We start from the raw sequence: 8,518 nt of genomic DNA, 5'->3' as shown, positions 1-8,518 counted from the left end.
CCGTAAAATGCGCTGCACACATCTGAATATTTGGGTTGAACTGTTCTGGAACAGTGTTGTAAATACAACTTAACCACTGATTTCTAGTCGTGTCCTCTTTTGGAAGGCCAAACAAAGTATTTTCGCTTTCGCAACGAAACACACAGCATCTTCACGACATGGCGGCAGCAGTGGCAGCAACAATAAAGTTAAGCCTTCTTTCTTTGTGTGAACATTTGGGCGGCGTTATGCAAATCTTCCCACATCGTGACGTAGACATGTGTGGGCATGTTAGAACGAGCCGTTTTAGGAGGGCGTGGACGAATCTTAACTTTTATAAAGAATATCTCTTTGGGTTTGAGACTTTAGTCTTTGCAACTTTAGGGATCTTATCTATTCACGAACAGCTTGTAACACTCCAAAGAGAAAGGAAAACTTGAAATCACATCATATGACCCCTTTAAAAATCACTGATTCCCAACTAAGAATAGAAACTAAACACTGCTATCATCAGAGAACTTACTTTAGAATTGACCTAATCAAACAGAGTAAGCAAAAATGTGTAAAGGTTGCCTAGGAAGAGCGCAAATATACAACCCAGCTGCCACTTGAGAGCTATACGTGGGTGGTAGTCCTCTAGCTCGGCGATGGTCTCAAAGAGCATTGGACCCACCAGCCCCAGCAGAGACATGATGATCTCAAGCTGAGATACAATGTTATTGTTATTACAAAATGAACTGGTCTTCTATCTATCTATATATCTTGTTACAAAATGTTGAATGTGGTTTTGTGTTTATATTGACCTCATTCTTCTCATACCATGAGAGGCTGTCCATGTTGGCAAATTCTTGGGAACGTTTTACTACAAAGTAAATGAGATAGCCACTTCCTCCCAGGGTACAGGTGATGAGAAAGTTGGCTAGAACACGTAGGAATCTCCAAAGATGAATGTTATCCTGCTCATCTACAATGGACTCCTGCAGACAGCATTAGAGTTTCTAAACTGATAAAAACTCATGAATGAGCATTTTGGAGCTACAGAACATGTATGGACATTTATGTAAACCATATCAATTGATCTGGCCAGAGGATTTATCAAACCAGTGGCAGATATGTGGTCTTACAGAGAGTTGACCTCCTCAGGTCTCTAAAATGACAACCGGACCATGAAACAAAACTGCAGTGGTCAGCACACACACATCAACACCTATCCAAGCACTTCCATGTATACACACAATCAGATACTTTGAAGCTGGTGGTGATGGAGGCGTATTTATTGTCGGCTGTCTCAGCTTTTCCAATAAGATAACCCCAGCTAGTGAACATCTTCCAGGCAAAGGTGAACTCAATGTCTTCTCCATCCCCTCCCCCCACACCTGCGTTTTTAGCCATCCTAACAGCGAGAGTGGACTTTATAAAACACTTGTAGAGAATCCATTCTCACCGGCAGGATAACAGACGCACAATTTGTAATTGCAGTCAAAATAACACAATCATGTTGGCAACATACTATAATACAATAATGCTGTGGTGAATGCATTTTTTTAATAACTGAAGAAAAGGTTTTGTATTTAAAGGTGAAGTGTTTATTGTTTTTCACATTAAAATGTCTCCTGGCTTATTTAAAATTCATTATTTGAGCAACACCTCAACCTCTGGCTTGACCAATGTCATGAGTTTGGAAGTTGGCATGCAAACCTTTGAATCCTTATTAGTAGAGAAATGGACTTGAGGCTAATATGGTTAATGTGTCTTTTGTGTCAGCGGTTCTCAAAGTGCGTGCCCTGTTAATATTAAAAACATTACACAAGAACCAATGAAAATGGTGCTGTTTCTTGCTTTTAATGGGTGTTAGGGAAGGTTTTCAGTGAAAATTTACTTTGGTTTCAGTCAGTTACAAATATGTATTTATTTTATGTAATTCTAACTTTCGATTTTATACCTCACAATTGTCACTGTATTCCTCATGATTGTGACTGTTTCTAACAAAAGTGACTATTTTCTGTAATTGCAAGTTTATATCACACAATTTTGACTTTATTTCTTGCAACATAATATCTCAAAATAGCTATTACTTGTAATTACAACTTTTTTAATCTCACAATTACATTACTATATTTTACTCTTAGGTGCCTTCATATTTCTCTGACAAAACTCATAAGCTTGTTCCTGTTATAGGATATTAATACTTAATGTCACTCTTTGAATCTGAAGACTTTTTTTCAAATGCATGTGTCGAACATAAATCAGTTTGCAGATATACATATCAATTGGCATCCTTCTGTCTCGAGAGACAATGGAGTATCTGCGCCCGGGTCAGTCTGTGGTGGAATTGCAGTGCCTGCTGTGGCTAAACAGTCCAATACGAGAGCGGCAGAGTCTGTTGCAGTTACTACAGGTGAAGCCTGAGACTGCCTCTGTGGGCACTGACTCTGCTTTCTGCCATCTGCGCTGCCTTTTCTCCTCCCACTGGTCCTCTCTCTTTCCCTCGCTCAGCTTTGTGCTGGTCCTTACGGCGAGCCGCCAGTCGGTAGCAGCTTCCAAGTCTGCAGGATTCAGGCTTCCGGCTTCCGACGTCTTTGTACCGGAGCACTGGTCTGCCTGCTGGTTTGGTGCCGGAGGCGAGCTCGCCATACATGATGTCCTTAGGAATCCGGCCATCCTGAATTGCAATTTATAAAAATCTATGCATTTAAACCATCACTAAGAGGTGGGCTCGGGTATAAGGGTTAGTAGAAGTGTTTGGGGAACTAATTATTATTATTATTACACTAGTGTCAAAATGTACCCCTTTACCTTTAGGTTGGATGTTTTTTTCCCCTGGCATAGCTATCTAATATGACTATACAGTTCATCTTTTCATCAATAAACTATATTCTTCCTGTACAACCTTCTGTTATTCAGTAAGAACTAACAACAATTAAACTCTTTCAAAGGCACTTTTTGTGGGCATAGATATTCACAGTCACATGTACTTCTCAAGAACATTTCATGTCATTGCTACAACATCTAGCAAAGAATGAAAGAGGGACTCACGTTCTGATCACAACCATGAGGCTATACCCGAAGGTCCCAATGCCCACCAGGAGGTAAGACAGAGGGAGACGAAACTTCAGGAAGCCAATGGTTCTCTGGTTATTATAATAGCCATAGAAAAGTACTGAGTACTTGCAGTAACCCTGTCAACGAGAAGGCATCAGAGAGTGTTACTGATAACAATGTATTTATATTATGATAACAAGAAACGTGAAACAAACTATGCAATTCTCTAATTTCATCACACATTTTTCAAGGAAAATATGTAGAGAGGTTACAAAAATCTTAGACTGTTGTAGCGTCTGGACCAATCAAACACACAATATATATTTTGTTAGCTATATTTAACAAATACTCTGTAACACCCCTCAGTTAACAAGCCATATAAGGACCTATGGACCTTTCCCCCGAAATGCGTAACACCCTAGGATGTCTGCAACGACACCAGGCCCCCCCTGGTCCCCATGGCAACTAATGCTGATATCACTGGTTTTATGACCCACAGGAATGTGAGTAGGGAAAATCACTACCTTTTTATAGGAAGAGACACAATGCACAGTAGAAATTGACTTTTCTCTAATTAATCCATAGGAAAACCTTTCTTTGAATGAACACACATATCCTTCAGGTCATCGTGTATGTTGTCTTTGAGATTTTATACTGTTTTATGCAGGCTTGTGATGGAAACACTCATTCCTGTCATCTTAGTATGTTGGACTAGTTTAAGTGTTTATGTAGTTAATAAAATCTTACTTGTATCACACTTGACGTTGTTCATTGTTTGCTCATAACTGGAGTCCCTAATCATGCAGATTTATGCTACAAGCTCTGTGTAGAGTTGTACAGTAAGAAAGTTATTTCCCTTAACCAGGAAATTAACGTTCTTAGAATTGACAGACAGTTGACCCTGAGAGGTCAAGTAAATATCTACAGCGGATCTAAATATTTATAATTAATTATAACTAGTTATGATTAATTATTCATATTTCCCCATGAGCTGATTCGCTACACTGTTTTAAAAATATGGGGTTTTAAATTTAATTTAAACTTGGAATTTAACATGTAAAATAATTTATTCTGAACTAAATTCAATATTTCAGATTCTGCACATTTTTTTTAAGTAACCTATTAATTTTTCGGGTAAATTTTCTTTCTTTAATATAGACATGTGTAACAGAAAATATGCTGCACATTTTAAAACAACATCACCGTAACATTAAGGTCTTTCAAAGTTTTAAAAAGCTTCAAAGCTTTCAAAGTCTTTATTTATAGTAAGTGAACTAATTAAATATTGACTAAAAGGTTTTACATTTTTGGTAACACTTTAAGGACCATTTCTCACTATTATCTAGTTGCTTATTAGCATGCATATTACTAGCATATTGGTTTGTTATTAGTACTTATAATGCATATATTAATGAAATATTTTGCATGAGCATATTTTAGATGCCTTAACCCCATACCTAAACTTAACAACTACCTTATTAACTATTAATAAGCAGCAAATTTGGGGGTTACAGAGGGAAAACTTTTAATTAATAGTGAATTTGTGTTCCCTGTTCTAAAGGGTCACACAAGGATCCAGCGGCTTTTCAAGTGGACACTGGCCAGGTATGGACATTGCAAGACTGTTATTAGCCCTCAAACAGGGCACACGATCGCTCGAGGACTATATTCAAGAGTATCTTAACTTTGCTTATTTTTCTCATCTGCCGGAGTGTGTACTCATAGACTTCTTTTGTGAGGGCATTAATCAGCTGCTCAAAACTCGTTTAATTCATGAAGGTCCCCGCTCATCTCTCAGTCAGTTTATGGACTATGCTTTGTTGACTGTTGGTTCAACGTTCACTGTGGGTGTCGTGGAGGAACGCAACGCCGCACTCACTCGTGTAATGGCGGCCACACTAGAGCATGCTCACAAAATGGTGGACACAACAGCGCCCCGTTATGTCACAGCTGCCAATCCTGAATCAAGTCAAGTTACGGCTGATTTTCCTGAGTCAACTCAAGTCACCGTTGATCATCATGAGGCGAGTCATGTCACCGTTGATCTTCATGAGTCTAGTCAAGTCACGGTTGATCTTCATGAATCAAGTCAAGTCACAGTCGATCGTCAAAAGTTCGTCCAGAGTCACGTCACGTCTCAGCTATTCATCCAGAGTCACGTCACATCACAGCTGATCTTCTAGAGTCTCGTCACATCACAGCTGATCATCCATGTCATGTCACGTCCTGTCTGTTACACCCAGATTATCAAGGTCAACCCTTCGGTATCCCAGTCTGGTATCCAGTGTGAGGGATGCACCGCTGGGGTCTGCACGCGCAGCTGGTATCCCCAAACCCACTCATTCTAGCCCTCCTGTTCCTGAACTTATTCCCCTGTCTGAAGCGCTTCCCATGATGGGGATCGCTTTTTGGTGTGTTTGGGCTGCATACACTACCACAGAAAGTCCAGAGATGACGGTGCTCGCTCTAGGTCCTCCAGAGGTGGCGCCAGGTCCTCCAGGGGTGGCGGCTGAGGCTGCAGAACCCTCCGAGGTGGCGGCGCTCGCTTTGGCTCCTGGTATGGTGGTGGCGCCCAGCAATACACTTTCAATCTGTCCTGTCACGGTCAAAGGGACCATTGCTGAACTCTGTACCTGTCCTGTTAAGGAGAATGTTAATGAACTCTCCCTGTTTCCTGCTGGTATTGCTGTAGAACCTCCAGAGGTGGCGGCATCCGCTGCAGAACCTCCAGAGGTGTCAGTAGTAGCCACTTGTGAACTCTCTTCCTGTTCTGTTCTGGCCAAGGAGGCCATCTGTGAACTCTCTGCCTGTCCGGTCACGGCTATGGAGGCCGTTTGTGAACTCTCTGCCTGTCCTGTCACGCTATGGAGGCCGTCTGTGAACTCTCTGCCGGTCCTGTCACGGCCAAGGAGGCCACCTATGAACTCTCTGCCTATAATGAACCAGCAGAGAAGGCCATCTCTGTACTCTTGTCCTGTTCTGAACCAGCCATGGTAGTTGATTGTGAACTGTCTGTCACAGCCAAAAACTCTGCCTTTGAACCCTTAACCCTACCTGTCATGAGCCCAGAAACTATTAATTCACCCTATGTCCTTCCTGTTAACCTTGTCACTGCCATAAAGATTATTCAGGAACTGTCTGCTTGTTCTGTTTCCCCAAGTGTGTCTAATTCTGAACTATCTGTCTTGCCAGTCTCAGTCAAGGAGTTAAATAATGAACGGTCTGTCCACACAGTGTCAACCCATGAATCTGTTCCTGAATTGTCTGTCTGTCCACTAATTTCAAGTAATATGTCTGATTTTGAACCATCTGTCTGTCTAGCCAATCCAGTTCCCATCAATCCTCGTGATTCTGATTCGTGTGTCAATGTGTCTGATGATGTTCCTGTCTGTCCAGTTTTCACCAATGACCCTGTGTGTGAACTGTCAACTCAACCAGTGTTTGCCAATGATTCCAATGTTGAACTGTCTGCCAGTGAGGTCCCAGTTAACTTATCTGATGTTATGCCAGCTGCCAATTCTGTTTCAGTCAATGAGCCTGTTTATGAACTGTCTGCATGTCCAGGTTCGGTCATTGAGCATGTTTATGATCTGTCTGTCTGTTCAGTTACATTTAATGGACCCAATTATGAACTATCTGCCTTGCCAGTTTCAGTCCATGAGTTTAATTACAAACTGTCTGCCCCTCCGGTTCTCCCTAATGTGTCTGTCCACCCCATTATCTTTAAGGAGACCAAACCCTTTGTGTTGCCTGCCTCGGTCCTTGGGGCCGTGAATACTCTGTCTCTGTTGTCTGTGTCTGCTCTTCCTAGGTCTCAGTCTCCTGATCAGTCTGCTCCGCCGTGGTGGTCTTCTGTTCCGCCCTGGTGGGCTTCTGCTCCGTCTGCTCCACCCTGGTGGGTTTCTGCTCCATCTGCTCCACCCTGGAGGTCTTCTGCTCCGCCCTGGTGGGCTTCTGCACCGCCTGCTCTGCCCTGGTGGGCCTCTGTCCCGTCTGCTCAGCCCTGGTGGGTTTCTGTCCAGTCTGCTCCGTCGTGGTGGTCCTTTGCTCCTCCGTGGTGGTCTTCTGCTCCGGCCTGGTGGTCTCCTGTCCTGCTCTGGTGGTCTTCTGCTCCGCCGTGGGGATCTTCGGACCCGTCTGCTCAGCTGTGGTGGTCCTCAGCTCCACCTGCTCTGCCGGCTCCACCCTGGCTCTCTGCTCTGCCAACTCTGCCTCAGTCCCCGGTCTCTCCACTTCCATGTGGACCTGGCCCTCCATCCCTCCCCCTGTTCCCCCTGCTCAGATCGCCGAGTATTGTTTAGCACATATCACTGTTCGTTGATAGCTACTTTACGGAGCCTGTTTCTTGATTTCCTGTTTCCTAGTCTAGCCTAGTCCTGTCAGAGTTTTGCCTTGCCTGTTTTCCGGTCCTTTGATTCTCGCCTGTGTATATTGGATTACCCGTTTGCCTGACCCTGTCTCGGATACTGTTTGCCCCAGCCTGGACTATTGCTCGTGTTTACAGATTACCCCTTTTGTCAAACCCTCTGGATTACGTTCACCGATCGATGACCCATGCCTGCCCTAGGAATACTCTTTGTCTTGCCACATTTATGTCTGTTTGCTGTTTATTGACCCATGCCTCTATGTGACCACACCTTTGAATAAAGCTCTGCATATGGATCCACACGCTTCCTCTGTTCTCTCCGTAACAGAATACTCGGCCGCACAAGGATCCAGCAGCTCTTCAAGTGGACATGGGCCAGGTATGGACACCGCAAGGATTTTATTGGATTTACCGGACATTATTTTAATCAAGATTTTTTTGTGATGCCGTGAATCAACCTCTTCAGTCAAAGTTTAGACGCGAAGGTCCGCGTTTGTCACTCATCCAGTTTTTGGATTATGCTTTGTTGACTGTTGGCTCTCTATTCACTGTGGGTGTTGCGGAGGAGAAATGCGACATCGCGTCCGTGTCGGTAATGGCGACCGTGAGATTTTCTCAGCCACAAGCTCAGGGACATTCAAGTGTACTGATCACTACTCTGGTGATTCAACCCGTTCATGGAATCGCGGCCGCACCGGAGCACGATCACATAATGGCAGCAACAGCGGAGCCTGTTCACAAAATGGAGGCGACTAGAATGCTCGGTCATGTCACTGCTGCCCTTCATGAGGCAAGTCAAGTCACAGTTGCCCTTCATGAGTCAAGTCAAGTCATCGCTGATCATTCTGAGTCAAGTCAAATCATCACCGATCATCATGAGTCAAATCAAGTCATCACTGATCGTCATGAGGCATGTCAAGTCACAGTTGATCTTCATGAGTTAAGTCGTCACGGTTGATCGTCATGAGTCAAGTCAAGTCATCACTGATCGTCATGAGGCAAGTCAAGTCACAGTTGATCTTCATGAGTTAAGTCGTCACGGTTGATCGTCATGAGTCAAGTCAAGTCATCACTGATCGTCATGAGGCAAGTCAAGTCACAGTTGATCGTCATGAGTCAAGTCAAGTCATC

At 43.4% G+C, this 8,518-nt stretch overlaps 1 pseudogene; it reads right to left on the bottom strand.

The window, feature by feature from the left end:
* Positions 1-8,518, bottom strand: part of LOC107681050 (transmembrane channel-like protein 2) — a 36,435-nt pseudogene that overhangs the window by 1,314 nt on the left and 26,603 nt on the right.

Source organism: Sinocyclocheilus anshuiensis, unplaced genomic scaffold, assembly GCF_001515605.1.
Source record: "Sinocyclocheilus anshuiensis isolate Anshui unplaced genomic scaffold, SAMN03320099.WGS_v1.1 scaffold1736, whole genome shotgun sequence".
NCBI lineage: Eukaryota > Metazoa > Chordata > Actinopteri > Cypriniformes > Cyprinidae > Sinocyclocheilus > Sinocyclocheilus anshuiensis.
Note: the sequence above shows the minus strand (reverse complement) of the source record. Positions and strands in the feature narration are given on the sequence as shown.